The sequence below is a fragment of the Silene latifolia genome, chromosome 8 (genome assembly GCF_048544455.1).
Source record: "Silene latifolia isolate original U9 population chromosome 8, ASM4854445v1, whole genome shotgun sequence".
Taxonomy (NCBI): Eukaryota; Viridiplantae; Streptophyta; class Magnoliopsida; order Caryophyllales; family Caryophyllaceae; genus Silene; species Silene latifolia.
Window position 1 is genome coordinate 30,161,064 of NC_133533.1, and position 26,969 is coordinate 30,188,032.

At 35.5% G+C, this 26,969-nt stretch overlaps 1 pseudogene; it reads right to left on the minus strand.

Annotated features, from left to right (window-relative positions):
* Nucleotides 1-2,177: 2,177 nt before the first annotated feature.
* Nucleotides 2,178-22,897, minus strand: LOC141594961 (uncharacterized; annotated as a pseudogene).
* Nucleotides 22,898-26,969: the final 4,072 nt, after the last annotated feature.

A 26,969-nucleotide genomic window follows, 5' to 3' on the forward strand; every position in this document is an offset into this window, starting at 1 on the left:
ATTGACTATCAAGGTTTAGAGTAGTAAGCTCAATAAGATTAATTTTGATTAGGAGTATGGGAAATATAAATAACTCTCAATGTCAGCATCGTAATTATAATAGAATAAAACTACAGAGATGATTTACTTAGCATTTTGTGCTGATGGACTTAGTCTTTGGATGTTCTCCCATATACATTAGTAATTTTTTTAATTAATTTTGTCAGTATATGCATCAGTCAACATAGAACTAGTTGATCCAATATATCACCCAACTGTCCATCTTAAATATGAATAATTATACTCTCTGCACCTCTTGTGCACTTCTCTAGAGAGCAAAAAACATTGCTGCAATGACAAAATCATCATCATCATCGTATGGTCCATGGTCCATCTACAAGCTTTTCTTTTCTATATCTCTTATCTGTACACTTTTTATGTCTTCCTACCTATTATTCAACAAACCCGCCTTAGCTCCAACCTCAATTCTGCAAAATACCCTCCAAAATCCCAATTTTATGCTCAAAGTGTTTGTTTCTGAACTTCCCAGTTCGTACAACTATGGGCTTTTACAGGATGTTCAGACTTGAGTCGATTATTGGGAAGAAATTCGAGGCCTTATCCGAGTAGATTTTGATGCTTATTTAGGTGTTAAATTTGCTAGCTTGCTTTCGTTTTTGCTGCAAATAGAGATGCGCATACTAGAGATGTGTGAATTCTGAGGTCGGTTTGGCTCGACTCTTGCTATGTCGAGTCATTATGCGGGTATGAGTTTCTATCAAACTTAATGCATTAATCTGAAACTCAAACTGAAATAATCAATTTCCACTTCCAATTGCAAGGGAAATGAAGTAGCAACTTGAATATTCTTCGTGTTTCTTCTCCTGATAGAAGTGGATTAAACATCGTATGTTGGCAGATGTTGTCAGATAGTTATTTGCATTATCAGGCAAATGTGCCACCTGCAGATCAGAGCAGCATTCATCAACTTTCTGAATTCAGCCGAGTCTAAGTAGCATAGGTCGCAACAATTAAGTTGATGAAATTCTTACCCGCTCATAAAGTTCTTGGCCTTGTTCAACAAACACTCATAGCATACCTGAAATTTATTTTTGACAAATTAGAATCACCAAAGTTCGATTTTAAACTGATTGAAGTACAGTAGTATTGAAGACAGAGAAATAAGCATCATTAAAACTCTTATTTCTGGCTGTAGAAACATGCAATGCCTTCACATAGATATCTGATACATCCTATTTTACTATGAAGTTACTAGGCTGCAAAACAGGATGCACATTTTACTTATTTTGAAAGCAAATTAGCTCAAACGGGAGAGCGTTGTGCAATGCACAAGATGTGGGTTCAATTCCCACATTGGCTAGGAAATAACGGTGTTTCTTTTACATTATTTTACATTGTAATTGCCAAGGACAGGTAGTTTCTATGCGTAAGCCTAAAATGCCTTGAAAACACCGATAAATACATTAAATTTCCTTCACGATCATTTTCCTTATTTCATGCACGTAGTACCTTATTTCATGCACATAGAACCTTATTTCATGCACATATAATGAAAATTAATGTCCTTAACCAACAGTAATTAGTAACATAATATAACCAACTGGTGCAACTGAAGAACTTTTTAATGCACATAGAACCTTATTTCATGCATATAGAACCTTATTCCATAAACTTATAATCTTATTTCATACCCATGTAAAATTAATGTCCCTAACCAATAGTAATTAGTATCATAATAAGAACTTTTTCATGCACATATAACCTTATTTCATGCACATATAATAAAAATTAATGTTCTTAACCAACAATAATTAGTAACATAATATAACCAACTGGTGAAACTGAAGAACTTTTTAAAGCACATAGAACCCTATTTCATGCATATAGAACCTTATTTCATGCACTTATAATCTTATTTCATGCCCATGTAAAATTAATGTCCTTAACCAACAGTAATTAGTATCATAATAAGAACTTTTTCATGCACATAGAACCTTATTTCATACACATATAACACTTATTCATGCATGTACACGTGACGGCTATCATAAAATCATGGGAGTTTTTATTTATTAGGTTATATGGGATTTGAACCCATACCTTTGTGCAAAATATGCACATCGCTCTACCATTGAGCTAATAACCTTTACAATATAGATAACTTTTAAAAATGAAGATATGAAAACAGTTATTTTGATAAATCAAACATGACAATTCTACATTACATTATTACATGAAGTATCTTAAGAAACTAATGATCGAAGCTGAAATCAGTAGCGCGCCCTGTAAGAAATTCGGATCATGTTACATCAGGTCTAAAGGGCCATTCTTCTTCACTAAGTTCCGAGTTATCTTGCTCAATTCTCTTTCGACTAGACCTATGACCTCGCATTGTCATGGACATATCTTTTATTGTTGAAGAACTACTTCCATTCATCTTATCAGCCAATATCTCTATCTTGTCCAAAATTCCCCATCCTATCAGTCGATTCTTCAATAACTCGAGAGTCGAAGGGTAAGGTGGGATTCCTTCATCAATCATAATCTCGAAATATTTACACGCTTCTTCTAACTTGTTTTTCTTCTTAAGAAGCCATGAATCATGACAGCATATGTCAAAACTGAAGGATAAAAGCTCCTCACTGGCATACTATCCCACACTTCTTCGACCTTGTCGAATCTTCCTATCCTAATTAACATTTTCAGCAGCATGTTATATGTATGCTTATCTGGCTTACAATTTTCCTTTTCCATCTTAGAATACAATTTCAGAGCTCTATTGACCTCGGTTCGATCACAATGGAAAGCCATAATTGCATTGTAACTCCAAGTATCAGGAATTGCCCCCGCTTCTATCATCTCTTCTAAGAGCTGATAAGCCTCTTCAATCTTCTCATTAGCACACAACCGCTTAATAATACAATTATAAGTAAACACATTCGGAACCAAATTGTACCTCTTCATCCTATCAAGAACCCTAAAAACTGAATGTATATTGTCCCTCTCATATTAAGACCGGATAAATATCGAGTAGGTGAATGCATCCCTAATCAACTAATTTGAATCATAAAAATCGTAAAAATTGAGGAATAAGAAAGAAATAGGGGAAATTGAGAAATTACCTAAATTTGAAGGAATGAAGCAAGAGAATCGTAAATGAAACTAGAGAAACAAAGATGGAAGCAGCAGAGAAAAAGTCGGTTGATCATTGTAGATGAAGTCACAGTAATGGCGGTTGAGTGTACAATTCGAGATGAATGCGGAGGTGAGGAGAGAGATAGTATGAGTTGCAGGGAGGATTGCGAAAACGAGATCGAAATGAGAGACAGAGGAGCGAGAAAGCAAAGAAAGTAAAATGACGGTGTTAGAAGGATTGAGAATAGGCGACTTAATCCCAATCGTCCGTATTTACTTAAGATATAAGTGGTTCTCATGGTTCTCATTATCTTGATGGTTCTCACAGGATCCCGAATATATATATATATATATATATATATATATATATATATATATATATATATATATATATATATATAGAGAGAGAGAGAGAGAGAAGGGTTCTCATGAGTCCCTCATATCATATGAGTCCCTAAGTCCATATAAGAGCCTTTGGATAAAGGGAATGGGTGGATGAGATTGCATCTCAATGGATGGCCATAAATCTCCCTCCCTAATCTTGTACAACTTCTTCTAATCTTGTATAACTCCTTCACCATTCTAATCTCTCTTCTCACTTCCTCATAATTCACTCTCTCACTTCTCTCTCATTCACTCATTCTCTCTCATTTTTCTCCCATCCTCTCTCAAAAAAAACAATTCAAAACAAACTAAAAAAAAAACCCCCCAAAACAAAACAGATCCCTACACCACCACCCCACCGACAGCCACCATTTCCCAAACCCGACAGCCACCATTTCTGACCTCCAAACCACCGCCTTCATCACCACAGATCCCCACAACAGATCTGCCCGTGCCACCCTCCCTCAACCACCCCGCTCACCAACCCAGCCACCCCACCACATCTCCTAACCCAGCTCACCAACCCAACCACATCATGCCAACACCACCACTGACGACCTCCATCTGACCTCACAACCTCCCTCCTCCTGCTGCCGCCACCACCTGCCACGACCTCCTCACTCCCCACATCTCCTCCACGTCTAGATCTGGACGCGTCACCACCCACAACCACCAATATCAACCGCACGACCACCGCCTGCTCCCACCTCCTCTTCGATTGTTATTTTCGATTGTTTTTGCTGGTTTTCGATTCCGATCGGTTTTTCTTTTTTTATTTGATGATGGGTTTTTTTTGTTTTGTCTTTTTTTTATTTGATGATGATGTACTCTGAGTACCTTTGCCTTTTCTATGTTTTTGCTAATTTTATCGTTTTCGATTTTTTTTTTATTTATAGATTTGTTTATTGAGTACCATATTTTTAAATCTCGTCTTATAACTTATAAATTCATTATTTAAACGAATTAATAAGACGAATTTTTAAGAAGATATTTAAAATACGAAGTATTTAAATTTATAACTTCAGTGACATTTTGTACAACTTTAATAGTCATTATGTGTAACTTCAGATTTCGTATATTAAATCTTGTCTTATTATTGCATTGAGGGTCTTTGTTTTGATTTGTTCCTATTTTTTGTTGTCTATTTTTTGTTTTTTTCAGATTTTATTTGGTTTATTATTTTTTTTGTGGGTCTTTATTTTGTGTTTATTGTCTATTTCTTTGTATTTTTCAGATTTTATTTGGTTTATTGTTTTTTTTTTTGTTATTTACTTATTTTAGTGGGTTGTTATTTTTTTAGATCTAGTTTTTATATTTTTAGATATGTTTTAATTTTTTTCATATTTTTTTTTCATATCTATTGGTTTTAGATTTGTTGATTTTAATTTTTCAGATTTATTTGGTTTTATAAAAGTTACCCTATTTACAACTAAAGTTATACCCTTAATACATTAAAGTTATACTATCTACGACTAAAGTTATACCCTTAAAACATTAAAGTTACACTATTTACGACTAAAGTTATACCCTTTAAACATCAAAGTTACACTATTTACGAATAAAGTTATACCCTTAAAACATTAAAGTTATACAACTTACGACTAAAGTTAAACCCTTAAAACATTAAAGTTATACAATTTACGACTAAAGTTATACAATTTGTGTGTTGGTGTTGTTGTGAGACGGTTTTTTTAATTTTTAGTAATAAATTTAATTTTTATTTTTCATTGTTAATTTTTTATTTTGATGAATCATGATTTTGTTATTTTGTTATTTCTTAGATATACGGTTTTTTTGTTAGATTAACGGGTTTTTGTTATTATGGATTAAAGTTATTTTCGATTCTTTTTTGTTTTTGTTATTGTTGGTTTTTTTAGTTTCTAATCTTAAAAGTTCAGATGATAAAATTATATAAAACTAAAGTTATAAGTTTGTTGGACTAAAGTTATACAAAAAATAAATGAAGTTATACTATTATAGACTAAAGTTACACGATTTTGGACTAAAGTTATACGTTTGTTGGACTAAAGTTATACGATTTTGTACTAAAGTTATACGTTTGTTGGACTAAAGTTATACGATTTTGTACTAAAATTACACAATTTTGGACTAAAGTTACACTCGTAAAACAAATTGGACTGAAGTTACATAAAATTATATAAAACTCCAATTAATTTATCGAAAATGACTAAAGTTATACAAAAATGGATTAAAGTTATACAAAAATGGACAAATATGGACTAACGTTATACAAATAAGGGCTAAAATTATTCAAAAATGGACTAAAGTTATACAAATATGGACTCAAGTTATACAAATATGGATAAAATTTATACAAACAATACTTATATAAATTCAAATTTATAGTGTTGGTTTTTATTTGTTATTTTTTGTTGCTATACTTATATTTTTTGTTGTTATGCTTAAATATTCCATTTGTCAACAAAGAGCAATGAGAAAACAAAAGTTATAGTTTCATTGAAGTTACACACATTCCTACTAGAGTTATACATTCATTGAGTAGAAGTCACTCATAGCGTTACTAGAGTTATACATTCATTGAGTAGAAGTTCAACACATTCCTAATGTAGATATTTGTATAACTTTAGTCAATTTTTGTATAACTTTAGTCCATTTTTGTACAACTTTAGTCAATTTTTGTATAACTTTAGTCCTTATTTGTATAACTTTAGTCCATATTCGTATAACTTTAGGCAATTTTGTATAACTTTAGTCCATTTTTGTATAACTTTAGTCCATAACAGTATAACTTTTGCCTATAACTGTGTAACTTTAATCATTTCATATCATTTTTATATAAAAATGTGAAATATAAGATTAAAATCAACAAATTATAAGAATTTTTATATAGCTAAGATTAAAACAACAAATTTTATGAAAAATATTTTAGTAGATCTTAGATGAAAAAAAAAGTATCTCACAAAAAAAAGAGATTTAAAACCCGAAATCTTAAAAAATACGTATAACAAGAAGAGATTTGAAAAGAATAAATAACAACAAAAATTAACAAATAAAATAAACCGACCCCAAACAACAAATTTAACACAAAATCTGAAAAAAAAAAAAAAAAAAAAAAAAAAAAAGTGACGGAAATAATGAGACGCAAAATCTGGAAAAAAAAACGAATTTATAAAAGTTACCGGCTGTGGGTGTGGGTGGCGGTGGGGTGTCGGGTGGGGTAGTGGTAATGGTGGTGAATGAAGAAGAAATGAATAAATGATTTATTTGGGTTTTGTATTTTTTTTTATTTTTTTTTTTTGATGAGTTAATTAGAGAAAAGGTGGAGGGATTAATTTGTAGCCACATATTGACATCAAATCCTAGTCTTCCATTACCTTCATCCAATGACCCTTATAAGGACTTATGGACTCAAATACATATAGTGGACTTAGTTGATCCTCTCTCTCTCTCTCTCTCTCTCTCCATATATATATATATATATATATATATATATATATATATATATATATATATGTATATATATATATATATATATATATATATATATATTGGTTGAGGGCTTGAGTCGATGTGGATGCGCCACGTTTCAACCCAACATTAAATTCAAGTATTAATTACAGCTGAACATTAAATATAAACATAATAAATGTTGTATAAATCTCAACAAAATATTAATTATAATTTAATAAATTTTATTATAAAATTAAATTAAATAATTATGGTGATTTGATATTAAATTTATTAAAAAATTATTTTGATATAAATTCTAAAACGTAAATAATTACGTTCATTGCGAAAAATGCTTCAAATTGAGTATAATTTTCATTATATTTATTGAAATATTTTTATTTATAGAGATGATTAAAATGAGTGTCTCATAATGTTTTATGTTTACGTAAAAAGACATTTTGAGAAAGTTATAAAACTTTAACCATTAAATCCTAAGAAAAATATATTTAGAAGAGTCATTGTATTTATTAAAAACATAATTTAAAAAAAAAACTACTAAAAGATAAGTTTTTATGTGGGAATGAAGCGAAAAACTGAATATATGTGAGATTTTGATAGGTTTAAATAATGAGATAACGAGTATGTATGTACACAGTGATCGCGAGTGCATTTAAATAATCAAAACAAAAGTAATGATTATAAAATAATATAGTATTATAAACGACATGAAAAGGTAGAAAAAGTGTTATATTTTTCTTTAATATCTTCAATTAAAATATGTATACGTCAAGTATAAATATTGATTATGACTAGCTAAATATTGCTTTTAGTTAAATATTTTATATGTCATCTTCTAAATACTTTGCAGTTAAACCTCAAAAAATATTATTTAAGAAAGTTTAACCTATTTTATTTACAGATAAACTCTTAAACATCATTTATATATAGTTGTTTAAAAATACAAAAGGTACAATTCTTATAGATATGTTTGACACATAACACATGTAAGACACAATGAAAACATTTGAATAAGTTGAGTTTGAAATCTATATGTTTGATAAATAAATATCAAACGTTATATATAAAAAATTAAAAATTACATAAAGTTATATTCACATTATTTTGAACAAATATTAATTGATTTGTAACATAACATATAGTGAAATGATATAATTTGAGAACTTAATGTTGATTGTTGCATTATTCGAATAAATTTTATTTTAATTAATATGATATTTGATCAGTCACAAAATAATTTATAAACATTGATCATGCATAGTTAATTATCACTTACTAGTTTTATTTAAAATGATATGTATTTTATTTTAAAACATTGATGTTAACCCTAAAAAATTAAATTTGAGAAAAATTGATTTATTTTTATTTATAATTAAAAATATTAAAGGTCATATATAAATTATGTTATTTTTCTACAATTACAATAATAAAATTTTAAAGCAGGCCGCGCGATGCGCTGGATACTATCTAGTGTATATATAAAACTGGGTTGAAGCATTGTGGATGCGCCACTTGTCAACCCATCATTAAATACAAGTATTAATTATAGCTGGACATTAAATATAAACATAATAAATGCTACATAAATCTCAGCAAAGTATTAATTAGAGTTTAATAAATGTATTATAAAATTACATATAACAATTACAGTAATTTGATTTTAAATTTATATTAAAAAATTGATAAAAATTCTAAAATGTAAATAAATACGTTCATTCCGCAAAATGCTTTCATATGAGTATAATTTTCATTACATTTATTGAAATATTTCGACATGTAAAGATTATTAAAGTAAGTGTCTCACAATATTTTACATTTACGTAAAAAATATTCTGAGAAAGATATAATACTTACACTACTACAAATACAGGCAACTACAACGGCCCTTTAACAACGCTTATTCATGAAAATCACCATAAGACGTTGTAGAATGGATGGCGCGAATTTTACCAAACTTAATTACAACGGTTCTATGGTGTTAACCGTTGTTATTGGTTTTAACAACGGGTCATACTTTAAAAACCGTTGTTAATATAAAAACTAATAACAACGGTTGAATCTGTAATACATTTTAAGTTTTTAACCGTTGTTAATAATTTGGCGCAAAATTAGTGAAAAGTAATGACAACGGTTTTTTTAGAACCCGTTGTTATTATATTTTAACAACGGTTGTAGACTGAATACCCGTTGTTATTAATGTTATGCAAATCTTAAGAACAACAGATTTCTTTATTCTGCTATAAGCTACAAAACACGAACACAAGCTAATACTGCTACTATACACTAATATCATCCTCCATTCCTCCCTGATCGTCTCTCTGTCTTCATCTCCGTCACTGTTGTCACCGTCTTCTCTCCCTCATCGTGTTTATCAATCAGGTATATATGTTTCTTAGCAACACTTATAGATATAGGATTGTATGTTCAATTTCCTGGCCTATGAATGTCGATTATTTTTGAATTTGTGAATTTTTTGGGTTATTATCTAATTTGTTGATAATTTAGCTTAATTGCTTTCCTGAATTTCGTTTATTTGTTTGCCTATTATTGGATTTTCTGAATTAGTTGCCTATATATTACGAATGTAGAAAAATGACTCGAACTTGGATGATTGATGCAAATGTGAGTGACCGCAACTATAAGAATGGTTTAGCTGAATTTTATGAAGTCGTTTCGAACAATTTAAAAGGTTCTTCTAGTATTGAATGTCCTTGTGAAAGATGTGGTAATATTAGGTATATGGCTTTTCCGGACGTTAAAATACACCTAGAAAAGTGGAGATTTAGTCGATCCTATACACGTTGGATTTTTCATGGAGAACCATTAGAGGATGAGAATAGCTTTGAAGAAGATGATGTTGAGGTACACGAAAGGCCAAGTGATGATCCCGAGTTTGCCGAGTTTTTTTAGTTGGAAGAGTTGGAAGCAGAGAAGTTGAATGTTGGGTCTATAGATAATGAAGAGAATGATAATGAGTCGAATGCTTTTAAAGATGTAGGTGATGACACTATTAATTGGGATGACCTTAACAACATGTATGAGAAGTTGTGTGAGTTTGAAGCACCTCTGTATCCTGGTTGTAAGTTCACAAAAATGTCGGCTGTGGTGAAGTTGTATAATATCAAGGGGGCAAATGGGGTGAGTGACACGTGTTTCACTAGTTTTTTAGCCTTGATAAAGGAGTTGCTTCTAGATGGTAATGTTCTACCTGTTAAGACATATGAGGCAAAAAAACTAATAAGAGGAGTGGGTATGAAATATGAGAAAATACATGCATGTCCAAATGATTGCATATTGTATCGGAAATTATATCAAAACTTAACCAATTGCCCTAAATGTTTGGAGTGGCGTTATAAGGATAAGGAAGGGATCCCGGCTAAGGTGTTGTGGTATTTTCCAGTGATACCAAGATTCATAAGGATTTATGCGAATCCCGATGATTCAAAAATGTTAACTTGGCATGAAACAGGAAGAATAAATGATGGAAAGCTAAGACACCTAACAGATGGTATGCAATGGAAACCGTTCGACGCTAAGTATCTTGAGTTCGGCAATGAACCTAGAAACTTACGTCTAGTACTGTCCACTGATGGAATGAACCCATACGGAAACATGAGTAGCCAACATAGTACTTGGCCAGTAGTGTTGGCTATTTATAACTTACCTCCATATGTGTGCATGAAAAGAAAGTATTTGATGTTGTCGTTGTTAATTTTCGGCCCTAAACAACCTGGAAATGATATAGATGTCTATTTAGAACCTCTTCTAGATGATTTGCGAATGTTGTGGGATAGAAGTATTTGATGCATATAAGAACGAAACTTTCAATTTTAGAGAGATGTTATTGTGTACAATATCTGACTATCCGGCTTATGGCGACCTTTCTGGGCACACAGTTCATGGGAAAGAGGCTTGTCCATTGTGTGGGGAGGATATCGAGTCTGAATACTTGAAGTCTTCTCATAAGTATGTGTATATGGGAAATAGGAGGTTCTTGTATCATGACCATTGTTATCGCAAGATGCAGAAAGCATTCAATGGAAGACAAGAATTTCGTCAACCTTTTAGAATTTTGAGTGGACATGAAGTTTATCAAAAAATAAAGCATATTGAGATAGATTATGGGAAGAAGAGCGGCTCTAAATTGTCTACTCGTGGGTATAAGAAAAGATCCATATTTTTTTATAAACTTCCATATTGGCCTGACCTGGAGGTCAGGCATTGCCTCGATTTCATGCACATTGAGAAAAATGTCTGTGATAATATTATCAATACCCTTCTGAATGTTCCCGGTAAAACAAAGGATAACGCCGCAGTTAGGGAAGATATGAAAATGATGGGTATTGGGCTAGAGATGGCACCACAGAAGAGAGGTAATCGTACATTTTTACCGCCAGCAGCTTATACCCTTTCACGGAATGAGAAAAAAGAGTTATATGCATGCTTGAATGGAATTAAAGTGCCACATGGTTATTCATCGAACATCAAAAGCCTAGTGTCGATGCAAGACCTAAAACTCACCGGGTTAAAGTCACATGATTGTCACACTTTGATGCAACAATTACTACCTGTGGCTATTCGTTCCATTTTACCTGAAAAGGTAAGATATGCTATAACTAGATTTTGTCTCTTCTTCCAGTCCATATGCGAGAAAGTCATCGATCCCGATGACGCGGATTCATTGCAAGACCTCGTTGTAACCTCTCTTTGTCAGTTGGAAATGTATTTTCCACCCTCTTTCTTCACTATCATGATTCATCTTACCATTCACTTGGTTAGGGAGATTTTGTACCTTGGGCCCGTGTACTTGAGATACCAGTATCCTTTCGAAAGATTGATGAAAGTCTACAAGGACTATACATCTAATCGGTATCGTCCGGAAGGTTGTATTACTGAACGCGCTATTTTAGACGAAGCTCTTTCATATTGTTACGCTCATCTCTCCCCTGAGGAGTTGATTGGCGTTCCTAAGAATCGTCATAGTGACTGGATGACCGAAAAAGGTATTAGGGGCCGGGTTGAAAAAAATTGTGACACGTGAAATGTTGCATTTAGCACATACGTATGTGCTAAACAACGAAGATGAAGTGCAACCTTATATTCAACAATACAAAGATGAGCTCAAATACGATCACCCAAACAAGACCGAGAAGTGGATTGCAAACGAGCATACGAAGACGTTTGAAGAGTGGTTTAGGAATATTGTCTTAGAGTGTCCGAATCAAACTGGTGATGACATCTCTCCTAGGTTACTACGTCTTGGTTTAGGTCCAAATGACAGAGTCACCTTTTACAGCAGTTTTGCCATTAATGGATATACTTTTTACATCCGCGACCAAGATGAGTTGAGCACAATGCAAAATAGTGGTGTGAGTTCTGAATTTGAGGCAATGCACTTTGCTACTTCAAAAGATAAAAAGCCTATTTGGTGAAAGTGCCTTTATTATGGTGTTATTCAAGAAATATTGGTACTAGATTACATTGATTTCACAATGCCTTTGTTTCGATATAACTGGGTTGATAACAACATACATTGTGTCCGAAAGGATAAGATGGGATTTACGTTGGTTAATGTGGGTAAGGTTGGCAATAATAAGGATGATCCTTTCATAATGGCATCCCAAGTTAAACAAGTGTTCTATGTCACCAATCCTATGGATAAGAGGTGGTCTGTTGTAATGTCTATAAGGAGTAGAAGGAGTAGTCCATCCGATAATGGTGATGATGATTAGGATGTCGTTTTTGAGGGAATGGATCACTCTACCACCGTATGTATCTTATTTCGACGATGTTGACACTGATCATGAGGACACTGAAAGCATCTATTTGTGTGATGACCATGGTGAAGTTATTTGCGTTAACGAAGAAACTATGACATCCAAGAAACGTCCCCGATCCTAATATGGTCCATAATGTAAGTTATTACTTCCTTTGTTCTCATATGATCTACCCACTGTATCTTATAATGAAATAGTAGCTTTTATTTTTATTTTTATTTTTTAAATATATATATATATATATATATATATATATATATATATATCTTCCTTTTAGTTTTTTTTTTTTTAAAATAACTATCTCCACTGAACAGATTAGTAGAAGGAACTGCATATTTAATACAAACGTACTGGAAATCTTACAAGACCACAGGGTTACACATTATCTTTATTCAAGTTGCCTTTTCATACAGGCCCACGACACTGCTTATGATAGGCGGATACAGACACACACAGTTTTACACTCAACAAATAACACACGACTTATGATAGGCGGATACAAACACACACAGTTTTAGGGGTACATTGCTTGGAAAATAGCCACAACCTGGTGGTAGGCATCGACGCTTTCTAACCTGGCCGACTGCTGCCCATCAATGATGGTCGCATACGGCACTTGGACATAGTCCACGGTATTTTTCAGAAGCTTAGCATCCAAGTCTGTGGCTACCCAGAGGTATGGTTCGAGTGTTGACCTATTCGGAGCATTCCAGTCGTTCCTGCCATGGCCTCTGAGTTAAAACATCATGTCAAACTTAAATGCTGATTCTGCATGTGTAGGTGATATTCCAAACTGAATGAGTAGACTCCCTTTGAATCTCCATGGCCCCCATTGTTGCTTAACTTTGCTGACCGAGTATCCCAGCTCAATAAGCTTATTCCTCAAAGGATTAAAGCTCTTAGCAGCAAATTTTCCATTGTCTATATCTATGTGGCCTGGGGCATTCATCAGGACACAATGATATGAACAACCAACATTTTGAGTCATTTTCAGACCAGTAATTTGATGGTTTAATTTATTTGTGAGTTGTGGGGAGCTAATGGGATGCCTCTTTTCTGAATTTATAGCAAGTTTGAGATGTGTTGTATGTCTTTAGCTTTTGGTAGCTTTAAAAAGCCAATAGAACCAATGGTCATTGTTAAATAAAGATTCCCAAATTTGCATAGCATGGTAAATCCTGTAGATATGCAGTATGCATGCATGCTGGTGTTGTCGTTTTTTCTTGATCTTATTATTAGATGTGGATGCTGTTGTTGAAATTGCTAAATAATGTTGCAGTATATAGTACTTCTGCTGTTACAGTATGTATTGTTATAGGTTTGGACTGTAATGGAATTACAGTAATTTAAAAAAAAAAGGTTCAACAATAACAACGGTTATATTTAAATTACCCGTTGTTAATACTTTCAACAACGGTTATATTTACATCACCCGTTGTTATTACTATCAACAACGGTTATATTTACATTATCCGTTGTTATTACTTTCAACAACGGGTGTAGTACCCCTACCCGTTGTCATTTATTTTTTAGACATATTTTATTTTGGCGTAAATTTGGTGAAAATATATTACAACGGGTATATTTTAACCGTTGTAATAAAGTTATGACAACGGTTGACTTTTATTGACCCGTTGTTATTAACATATAACAATTGTTTTGTTTTGAGGACCCGTTGTCAATAGAGTGTCTTAATAAAAAACTAATTTACAAACACATACAACATACCACACAAACACACACAACACCAGTTCAACCGTTGGTATCCTGAGTTTATTATTCTCTCTCCCCCGCTTTCTACATTCTCGTTGCCGGCCGTCGCCCACTTTCCGGCGCTCAAATTCCATTGCCTTCCCTTATCATCATGCTCGTTCTCTTTATCATCATCATCATCATCAGGTATGTTCACTTTAATTTTGTGTTTCGTCATTACGGTTTTAAGACGATCATCTTTTTTGTTTTTCATGCATCTATTTGTTTTTCGTCTTCTTTGTTATCTTTATCATCCCGCATCATCTACTTCACTCCTCTTATTAGGGTTTAGGATTTTAGAAGCTCAAACTGTTGTTTTAAATTTTCATTCCTCTTTAGGGTTTTAGATAATACTTTGCATGACGTTGTTAAGTTGTTCATTTACTATTTCATTCATATTTGGGTTTTAGGATTATCATGGGTGAAAAACGGAAAAGAAGTCAAAATAATAATAAGCGTGGGGATAATAATAATAAGCCTGGTGCGAGGGGTGCTATGAAGTGCCCGCAAGTCCTTGCAGCTATAGCCGCTAAAGAGCCGCTTAAAATAACATGGAGCTCGAAGGGGAATTTTTTATCCAGTTGGATTGGATGTTGCACAAGACAGTTTGTGCCTATCCATTTAGATGATGTTAGAAATTTGAATCCAAAATTGGCGGAGTTATACTTGGCTCGTATAAAGGAAGCCTTTGATATTGCCGATGAATGTCATGATAAGTATTTAATGCAGAAGGCAGGGGGTGCCCTAAGGCAGTGAAAGTGTGACGTTGCTAGGGATTGGTTGTATGTGGACAAGGCAACGGGGGAGATGCGTAAGAGCCCACCGGCAGACAATAAGTGTCCCACCATCAGTCAGGAACAATGGGATCTTTTCAAAGCGATGAGAACTAGTGAGAAGTTTCAGGTTAAATATCCTCGCCTTTTAATGATTTACCTATCATTTTTTTAATTAATGAGTTCTTTATATAATCTTTTTATTATCTCATCTACTTGCGCTTTTATATAATTTGAAGGCCATTAGCAGAAGAAATCGTGCTAACATTTCATGCAAGAATGGGAAATGGTATGGTTCTCGAGGCGGTTACAGATTGATAGAGGACAACCTCGTAAGTAGCATGCATTCCCCTATGAGATTTGATTTTTTTAATCACACTTGGACTTGATACACATTTACATGTATAATTGTTACCATGTTAATATGTAGGTGGCAAAGGAAGTGACCGACTTGGATCGACATGTAACTTATAAAGCAGGGCACACGCCTAAAGGATCCCGGTCGCATGACAAATATGATGAGGAAGTGTTGGCCAACATAGTAAGCATTATTTTATTAAGACGAGTTCATTACTAACTTTATTATTTTAGTCACAAATATAATTTTAAGTTTATTTAATATATTATAGGACAAGGTATTGAAGGAGGTAGAAGAAGGGAAATTCACTCCCAATGGTCGTGATGACGTTCTTGCTAGAGCGATCGGCCGACCCGAACATCCAGGTCGATTGAGGGGCGTCCCGTTACAGGTTGGAGTAACGAAATATTATGGGACAACTGCCCCGAAAAAGAAGAAAAGAAAGACTAAGGCTGAGAAGGCTGACATGGTACCATTTATTCTATTATTTTCATTTAAGTTCAATTCACATGTTATTGTTGGGATAAAAATTGCTGAAACATTACATTCTTGGCACGCAGGTTCAGTTATTGGCATCCGTACTACTAAAGATGAATGCTGGAGGCAAGCCTTCCGAAGAAGAAGTGAAGATGATGGAGGATGTCATTAAAGGGGGTAATAAGGTACAACAGATTGGTCAAGAGGCCAAGAACACTACTACCTTGGCAATACATGAGAAGGAAGTATCGGTCAACGAGATTCAGAAAGATCAGGTACCTAATGCTTCTGAAGTTGTAACAACTAAAGCCGATCAGGTACCTAATACTTCCTTATTTTTCTTTTCTTTTTTTTGGGTAAGATCGGGGGTGTGTTTCCTGCCGGCTCTAATACTATAACCGACATCGTGCCATTGGTTAATTTTATTAGGTAAATAATGGGTCCGAAAAGGAGATGTAACTTGAGAAGATGGGTGATGGAAAACAAACATACATCCCCTTCAAGTCAGTTCTTTGTTTTCGTAAGGTATGCATGAAGTGTTTAATTAGTTAAATTTATATGAATTCTATTAAATTTTGGGATATAATAATGTATGTGTATTCTTCAGGCCGTAAACGGGAGGCTAGTTATTTCTTGACCCTAAATTCGAGAAACCAATTGTGCGTGTTGGCGGGCTCTCGTAGAAGTGCCCACCAAATCAATGAAAGCGTAGTGGTTGTTCATGGCGAAAAACTTTTGCTAAATCATAGAAAAGTGGAGATAACTGAAATCTTTCCAGGCCATGAAAACTTTCAACTGCCCGTCCCAGTTCGTGACGACATTACCATTCTGGGAGATGCGGTTAGAAGTTTCATCCAATGGCCTGAATATCACATCTTCCTGGCTCGTTCGTCTTCGCCTCAGCCGTAAGAAGTTGGGGTTCGAAAAAATACCTTCATATGTTAAATTTTTAATTGTTTAATGTTTTTATATGTTAAATTTATATGTTATTTTTTTTTTTTGTAGGGAACAAAAAAGCCGGCTAAGGCGGATAAGCCTAAGTCCACAGACATGCCAACTACCTCGTCGAGAAAACAACTTGATGAGGTATTTAATTAACTTCTCCATTTTTTTGAAAACCTCCCTTTATTTATATTTTTTCTGTATTTCTAAGAAGCATGGAAATTTTTTGTAGGGAACAAAAAAACCGGCTAAGGCGGATAAGCCTAAGTCCCCGGACATGCCAACTACCTCGTCCAGACAACAACTTGATGATGTATTTAATTAACTTCTCCATTTTTTTAAAAACCTCCCTTTATTTATATTTTTTCTGTATTTCTAAAAAGCATGAAAACTTTGTGTAGGGGACAAAAAAGACGGATAAGCCTAAGTCCCCAGTCATGCCTGCTACTACTACCTCATCATTGAAAGAGCGGGTTGATGAGGTATTTAGTTAAGTACTCTTTTATTTTTATTACTCCAACTATCTAGCTAGGATATGTTACCTTTGGATTTTTTATTATTTTAATTATCTACATGTGTAGGCTGGTGGTAGTAGCACAAAATCAGAGAATCATTATTTCCCCGAACTGAAAGATGTTAGGAGTTTAAACTCCACAAAATATTCTGGGAAGGATTACATGCTAAAAGTAAGAACGGTGACGATGAGGAAACTACATGAGGAGGCTTGCAAGCGCATAGAAAACGAGCAATTGATAATTATTCCGCTCGAGGAGCATATTGTAGGGATTGAACGCGAAGCAATTATGTCATGGGAGATGCTAGCCATTTGGGCTGGCCTAGACGAGATTGATGTCCAACACCTATTTGTTTGGATGAAGTAAGTTTCTTAATAAATAATTTCATATTCTAATTTTCTGACTACTAGATAGTGTTTTAAATACCGGAATTAATACCGTAATAATGTAGGATATTGAAATTGAGAGTGATCCCCGAGAACAAGATTCCATGTGATCAATACGGATTCATGTGCCCCTATGTTTTATCTATGTTTATCACGATTTTTTCGTTCGAAGATCGGGTAGATTATATTGCTCAGCAATTGGCGACAACCAAGAAGCTGGTTTTTGCCCCTTATAATGAAAACGGGTAATAAACAAATTAATATTACGTTTCCCCCTACAATTGCATTTTCATAACTAATATATGTACTTGTTAATAATGATGATGCATGTCTCTTGATGTAGGACTCATTGGGTGCTAGCAGCCATCATGCCGACGAAGAAGAAAGTTTTTTGGTTGGACTCTATACATAATCAACCAAGCAAGACTTTTAAGCGCTTGATTATTAAGTAAGTTTATAATACTGATTTATTTATAATAACATTAAGTTTTAATTTTTATTTATTGCAAAAAGCTCATTTTTGCCCCTAAAAAAATGAGTTTCTGCCTCCTTTTTTTTTAAAAAAAAAAAGACCTTTGAGAAGAAAAGAGCTAACGAGCAGGATCAACTCACGAAAGATTCTGATGATGGTCCTACTTTTATTACGATAACAGGGGTACGTGCTCAAATACAATACCTTAAGTGCAAAAATTTGTGTTTAATACTAATACAATACGTAAAGTTCAAGATTCTGATGTGAGCCTTCTCTCGTCTCTTTGTTTTTATGTAATAATAGGTCCCTCGCCAACCGGATAGCATACAATATGGATACTACGTTTGTCGGTTCATGTTGGAGATTATTATGCGAAGATATATCCTAATTCCAGAAAAGGTTAGTAATTTAATAATGTGTTTATTACTTTTTTTAAATTAGAGCTGTTGTTGTCTTGCTTGCTGCTATACCATGATGTTGCTATGCTGAATGATGTATGTTGTTACAATAATGTCTTGTCTTTGGTTTTTCCGCAGTATGTAATCAACGCGCCACAAGACCTTCAGCAGTACAAATGGCAACATATAGACGAGGTAAGGGACATGTTGGGCAAATACGTCTTAGAACATAGCAATGCTGAAGGCTAAATGCATGATACTCAATGCTTAGATCAGCTTAGTAAATTTTTTGTTGAAGTTAGGGAATGTTCTTATTTCATGTAAATTTAACTCCTTGATATATATATATATATATATATATATATATGATACTGCTGTTATGGTTGAATTGAATCTATTGAGTTCTGATGAACCCATCTGTGATTTATGCTGGTGCTGATATATAGTGCTGCTGATATATGCAGGTTTTTGAATGGCATGAAACAAATTTAATTTTTAAAAAAATTAGGAGTTCGTAATAAAAACGGTTACTAAAACAAACACCGTTGTAAAGACCTTTCACAAATACCCACCATAATATTCAAGAACAGGTTTTAAAATAAGAGCCGTTGTAAATACCTTTCACAAATACCCGCGCATAATATTCAACAACAGGTTTTAAACGAAGAACCGTTGTTACTACATCTTTCAACAACGGTTATTTAGCGTATACCTGTTGTTAAAAGTCTTCACAATTTTGGTGGGAAAGATACAACAACGGATTTTTATATGATAACCGTTGTTATATTATTCCCACCAAATTTTTGAAAAACTTTTCACAACGGCTTACACGCAACAACAACGGCTTTTAACCGTGGTGAATACTTTCGACAACGGCTTTAGTAAATAACTTAACCGTTGTAAATACCTTTTACAACGGCCGCTTTAACAACGTCCGCTTTTTGTTTTTACAACGGTTTTTACCCGTTGTCATAGCCTGTATCTGTAGTAGTGTTAGACCATTAAATCCATTAAGAAAAATATATTTGGAATAGTCATTGATTTATGAAAAATAGACCTGAAAGAAACTACTACGACATATGTTTTTATACTATGGGAATGAAAATATTTATATTGAGAGAAATTGATTACATATGATCGAGATTTTGGTAGGTTTATATAGTGTGATAACGAGTATCTGTATGAGTATGTATGTACACACTGATCGCGATTGCATTTAAATAATCAAAACAAAAATAATAATTATTAAGTAATATAGTATTATAAAAGACATGAAAAAGTACAAAATACTTTACAGTTTTCTTTAATATTTTAAATTAAATATGTATACGTCAAATATAAAATATTGATTATGATTAACTAAATATTACTTTTAGTTAAATATTTTATATGTTATCTTTTAAATACTTTGAAGTTAAACCTCAAAAAATAATATTTGAGAAAGTTCAACTTATTTTATTTATAGGTAAACTCTTAAACATCATTATATATAGTTGTTTAAAAAAATAAAAGGTGCAAATTTCTTACCGATATGTTTGACACATAGCACATGCAAGACACAATCAAAACATTTGAATAAGTTGAGTTTGGACTCTATATATTTGATACATAAATATCACATACACTTTATACATAAAAACTTAAAAATTACATAAAATTCCACATAATTTTGAACAATTTAATTGATTTTGTACGTAACGTATCATGAAATGATATAATTTGAGAATTTAGTGTTGATTGTTGCATTGTTCGAATAAATTTTATTTTAATTAATATGATATTTGCTCAGTCACAAATTTATTTATAAAACGTTGATCATGCATAATTAATAATCACTTATTAGTTTTAATTAAAATTGTATGTATTTTATTTTAAAACATTGAAGTTAAACCTAAAAGAATTAAGTTGAGAAAAAATAATTTATTTTTATTTATAAGTAAAAATATTAAAGCTTATATATGAATTATATTATTTTTCATCAATTATAATAATAAAATTATAAAATAGGCCGCGCGAAGCGCGGGATACTACCTAGTGAAATAATATGGTCAGAATGTATATATTATGTTGGGATGAGTATTTTACAATAAAATAATAAGGTTTAGAATATTTTCTGTAGACTCATACTATTATTATTATTATTATTATTATTATTATTATTATTATTATTATTATTATTATTATTATTAGTAGTAGTAGTAGTAGTAGTAGTAGTAGTATTATTATTATTATTATTATTATTATTATTATTATTATTATTATTATTATTATTATTATTATAGGATCGTCATACTGCCATTATATGGTAAGATTTCATATGGTAAGATTAGCTATACTATCTTCAGTTAGCATTGACTTATTTTTAGAATAAAATAATATGGTGAGAATATATGGTTTAGAAGTGTACAAATTATACTCCCTCCTATTCGGAATAACTGTCTCATTTGCCATTTTCGTCTATTTACATAATTGTCTCATTTACCATATTTGGACAAGCTTAATGAATTTCCTACCCTTGACTCTTTTCTTATTTACGATCCCAACCACCCCTACCCATCCTATTAGTAAACTTTTCATTATTTAACTCTCCTATATTCTTACCCCTATACAATACTTTTCATTTTTTAACTCCATTTCTTAATTTTTGTGCCATTGTCCAAATGGGACAGTTATTCCAAATAGGAGGGAATATATTTTAACCTATTATGTTTTTTTTTTTTGTAAATAAATCGGGGTGTCCACCGTAGACAACAGTGTATAATCCCCTCATCGCGGGTGTTCTCACGAAGAAGTAAACGGTTGGCCAAAGAGTTTGCTCCATTCCCATGGGCAGGGATCGAACTCCTAACCTCATGGTTAAGGGATAAGGTGAGCAACCACCACACCAAACACATTTGGTTTATTTTAACCTATTATGTTGGATATCATAAGAATACCCTCATCGTAAAGAGTAGCCATAGTTATAGGATCTTTCAGCCTATGAAACTATTGTTGAGGGTAACATTGTACTTAAGGAATCTAGCACTCTAATAATGCGATTATTAGGTTCGTTTGTCGGAAATTAATTTTTTTTTTAATGTACCGGTATGTCATTTTACAAAAACATGTCCACCACTTTTTGAAGTAGCATGCGATATGTACTAACATATTTTGTCAAAGGAGTACATAAATGTGAATGTATAAATTACTCAATCTATGAACCTTTAAATTATTTGTATTATAGAATATAAATGTAATGTTATAAGTAACACTTAGGAAACCTTATTATCATAGTTCATAACTTTGAATTAATACCAAAAACATAATTAAAGTTTGACAAAGTAAATAACAGTAGCTCATAACTTAAATAATAATAATAATAATAATAATAATAATAATAATAATAATAATAATAATAATAATAATAATAATAATAATAATAATAATAATAATAATAATAATAATAATAATAATAAATAATAATAATAATAAATAGTGAGGAGAGAGAGAGAGGCGTTTTGAGGCGATTTGGCGATTACGAACCCTGCAACTCTGCTGTTATCACATCACCGCACCTGCAGCCGCCGTCCCCACTGCCACCACCGTCTTCTCACGCCGGTCCCATCACGCCGTCGGTCGAGGGTTCGTCTGTGGTGGGTGTTTTGCGGTTTCGGTTTGTGTGGTTTTGTGTGACAGCTGTTTAGGGCATACTTTTCGCTGTTTTCCCGACGTACGCCACCGTTTAATATCACCCACAATTCTCACCGGCCATTAGACCTCACGTCGCCGGTGCTGGGGGAGCCCTTTGTTGGTGGTTTGTGGTTGTTTTGCGTCTAGGGTTTTCTGCGTGGGGTGTTTGTCATCTTTCTGTGGTTTCCATTTGCACACTGCGGTGGTTAACTCACGGTGCCACCACCCTTTGGCCATCAGACCTCAAGTCGCCGGTCATAGCTGTGGTGGCTGACATCCCTGCCCATGCTTGCACTCCGGTGAGTTTTTTGTTTTTCGTTTTGATCTTTTTCGCATTAGGGTTCCGTTCTTTTTTCCTTTTTCTCGTGGTTCTTTGCTCTTTTTGCTCTATCGGTCTTGTGTCGGCCATTTGTTTCTTTTTCTTGCCTTGTGGTGGTTGTGGTCTGTGGTGGGTGTTGCAGGGTGATAGTGCCGTGGGGTTTGGGGTTGCTTGGGGTGGTTGTTGATCATCGCCGGAGTGGGTGGTGTGTTGGTGATCACTTTGCCCGGGAGTGGTGTCTTGCCTCAGCCGCTTGTGCGGTTGCGGTGTGGTTTTTGTTCGGGTGGTTGTTTTGGTGGCTATATCGGTTTTGTGCAGGTAGGGTGTGAGGTTTTCTTCCTTCATGCCCGAGCTTGTGCGGTACCATTGTCCTTTTTCGGGTCTTCATGGGTGTCGGGATGGTTATGGTAATGGCCTTACAAAGGCAGCTTGGCAGAAGCATTTGGCCCGACATTGTCATGACCGTGCGTTGGACCTTACGCGTCGGACTCTTGCGATAGTTTGATTTGTTTATTCCAATGCCGAGAGTTCTTTGAGACGGATGGGGCTCTGGCTGTGTGGGGTGTGTTTTATGACCCGTACTGTTAGAGCAAGATGTCGGCATAGTCGGGGTGATGTTGTGGAGTATCCGGGGTGTGTTGGTGGCATTTACACCTTCCATATTCATGGTATTCCGAGACTTTTGGCTCCTTCTACTTCGGTTTCTTCTGATGATAGTGTGGAGCTCGTTCAGTGGTCTATATCTTCGCTGGATCGTTTGCTGTCTTTACGCCTTCGCACCGTGAAATCTATTCCTCCTAAGTGCCGTCTTGGGTTTGCCCGGGCTTTGAAAGGGGCCTTGGATGCGGTGTCTGATGCCCCCTGTGATCTCTCCCGCTGGGTTCGTTTGCTTGTTCTACCACTTTGTTTGCTCAGGACTTTCGCTCCTCGGAGTAATCATGAGTGTCGGTCTGCTATTCGGCGTCGGCATCGGGAGGAGAGTATTGCCTGTGGTTTGTACTTGTTTGGGGACACCGAGGGGGTTGCGGTTATTCTGGGAGTGCTTTGATGAGGTCCTTCTTCATTTTACGTGGATGAGGATCTGAATTTGAGTGAGCTTAACCTCGCGATCGGCGGAAGGTTTCGATGGCTATTATCTGCTCGCTCATGTCACGAGTGCTTTCTTCCTGGGGTCGCCCTACTCCGATGCCACTCTCGTGGCCTTGCGTGAAGCATCCTGTCGCCCCGCCTCCTTCATTGCCTCCTCTGCTGGGGATCACCACCCTCGGTTGCCTCTTCGGCGGTGGTCTTAGATATGATTGAGCTTCCCTCGTGGTACTTCTGTGGGAGGGATGGTTTCGTGCCTTGACACCTTATGGATTTGTTTGAGTGGCGCGATGTGGCTATCTCGATGATTTGATCGCTTCTATTACTAGGGTGGTTAATCTTTTTCTTGAGGGTAGGTGTCATCTTCCTCGGGTGAGTACATTGCCGGCGCCCTCTCACACCACTCGTTAAACCGGGTGGTGGAGTTCGTCTATTCTTTGTTGGTACGGTGCGGAGACGGCTTGTCTCTAAGGTTGGTGCTTCTATGGTTGGCCCGTCTTTATCTTCTTATTTTGATGGGCTTGATTCGGGGTGGGGGTGTCCAGGTGGAGGAGAGGCTATCTTGCATGCCTTGAAGCAAGCTCATTGAGGCTCGGGGGGCTCGGGTGGGGCTTTCTATCTTTCTTTGGTTGATTTCAGAATGCGTTCAACCTTGTTGACCGTTCGACCATGCTTCGGGAGGTCCGCCGTCATTGCCGGCTCTCTCCCGATGGGTGGAGTTTTGTTATTCCGGCCGGCCCGCCTTTTTTATGGGGAGCACTTTGCTTGTGGTCTTGTCGGGGTGTTCGACGGGGTGATCCGTTGGGGCCTTTGCTTTTCGCGTTGGTTTTGCATCCCTTGGTTTGCAAGATCCGGGACACTTTTGACCTCACTTTGCAGGCATGGTACTTAGATGATGGCACCATTGTGGGTGATACTTTGGAGGTGGGGAAGGTTTTGGACTTGATTAGGTTGGATGGCCCTCGTTTTGGTTTACACCTTAATGTCTCCAAGACGGAGGTCTTTTGGCCTGTTGAGGACCCACGGAGCGCTTCGGGGTTTTCCCACTTCTATTTCTCGGCCATTGCGTGGTGTTACTGTATTGGGAGGACCTGTCAGTACTTGTCCTGCTTTTAGCAGTGAGATTGTGGCGACGAGAGTAACTAAGACCATTGAGCTAATGGACTTGGTTGCGAGGATTGAGGACCCGCAGTGTGAGTTGCTTCTTCTTCGGGCTTGTACTGGTATTTCTAAGCTCTACTTCTCCCTTCGTACTTGCTCCCCTAATGTTTTTGGGTCTGTCCATCTTCCATTTGATCTTGCTCTGCGTTCTAGCTTGGAACGTATTGTCACCGCGTCAGGGCCGGGTTTTGGGGATTGGCAGTGGCGCCTTGCTACATTCCCTTTTCATCTTGGTGGACTAGGTGTCTATGCGGCGGGAGATGTTTTATTTTATGCTTTTATTGCGTCCCGCTTGCGTCTGTTTGGTTTTGCGGTGCTAAGCTCCTTGGCCCTTCTCGGTGTTGTAGGCTGGCCCCGCTTTTGATGATGCCGCGCAGTGTTTACCGCGATTACAGTTTCGATATATTAGGTCACCCTAGTGAAATTGCGCCCCAAACTTATGAAGAAATTGGAGATATTTATTTCACGACGGTTCTTCTTTGCCTCGAGTCTGCTTTTTCTCTTTGACACCGTGCCGGCTTGCTTTATGGCGTCTCGGCAGGTTCTCACTCCTCGATTGGTTACGTGCGGTTCTATCTCGGGGTTGGGGCGGACTATGAACGGGAGGACTTACCGTAGTGTCTTTGGGGTATCGCCTGGGTGTTCCGTTATTCACGGTATCCGGGCCATGTCCGCTTGCTCTCGGGTTTTCTTTGAGGATGTTTTTGGGGACCACTTGTTTCTTGTCTGGTCTTGTGGGCGTTAAACATCAGCATAACCTTGTCCGGGACACTCTTTTCGACATCTGCTATAGATCTGGTATTTCTGCGGGGAAGGAGGTTGATATCGGTTTGGTTGATGGGCATGGTGGGTCGCTTCGTCCTGCGGATTTATTGCTTTATTCTTGGGACAGGGGGCGTGATGTGTGCGTCGACCTGACAAGTTCTTCACCTTTGACTCGATCGGGTTGGCGATTTTGTCGGGCCGGGTTGTTCGATCTTGCTCGGCGAAAGTGTGCTAAGTATGGGGATTTGTGCGCGGTAGCGGTTTATGGTTTCCTACCTTTCTCTTTCTCTTCACTTGGGGAGCTGGGTTGGTCTTTGTTGCCTTGCTCAAGCGGATCGAAATTCTCCGTATCTCGGGATGCGGGGGCTCGGGTAGCCGCTTACATTTTTACTAGACTTAGCTTCGCTATTGCTAAGGGTGTGGGAGCCCAGATTGTCTCTCGGCTCCCCACCAATCTCATGTAAACCTTATCTTTTATTTTAATGAAAGTTGCGCGCATCTTATAATAAAAAAAAAAAAAAAAAAAAATAATAATAATAATGGCAGACTCAGTAAACAAGCCAATGCCACTCTTATTACTCTCATCCCTAAGAAAACAGTTTGCAATACTGTCATGGACTTCCATCCCATCTCCTGTTGCACCACTTTTTACAAGACTATTAGTAAAATTCTCACAACTAGGCTTCAGAACATTCTTCCTCACATAATTGGTACTGAGCAGGCTGCTTTCATTAAAGGGAGGAACATCCATGAGAATATTATGATGTCTCAATCCTTGGTTAAGGGTTATAGGAGGAAGTACCTCACTCCAAGATGCTTAGTGAAAGTAGACATAAGAAAAGCCTTTGATTCCCTTCAATGGGATTTCATTCAACAAATGTTACATGCTCTAAAGTTCCCTGACATTTTTGTTAAGTGGATCATGGGGTGCATCACTAGCTCTTGGTTCTCCATCAAAATTAATGGATCTGTTCATGGTTTTTTAAAAGGCAAGAGTGGACTTCGACAAGGGGATCCCCTGTCTCCTTACCTCTTTGTCCTTAGTATGGAGATTCTTTCTCGATATATGAGGAAGATTTGTCTTCAGCACAATGTCTCTTTTCACCCTAAGTGCACTAAGCTTGGCCTTACTCATCTAATTTTCGCTGAT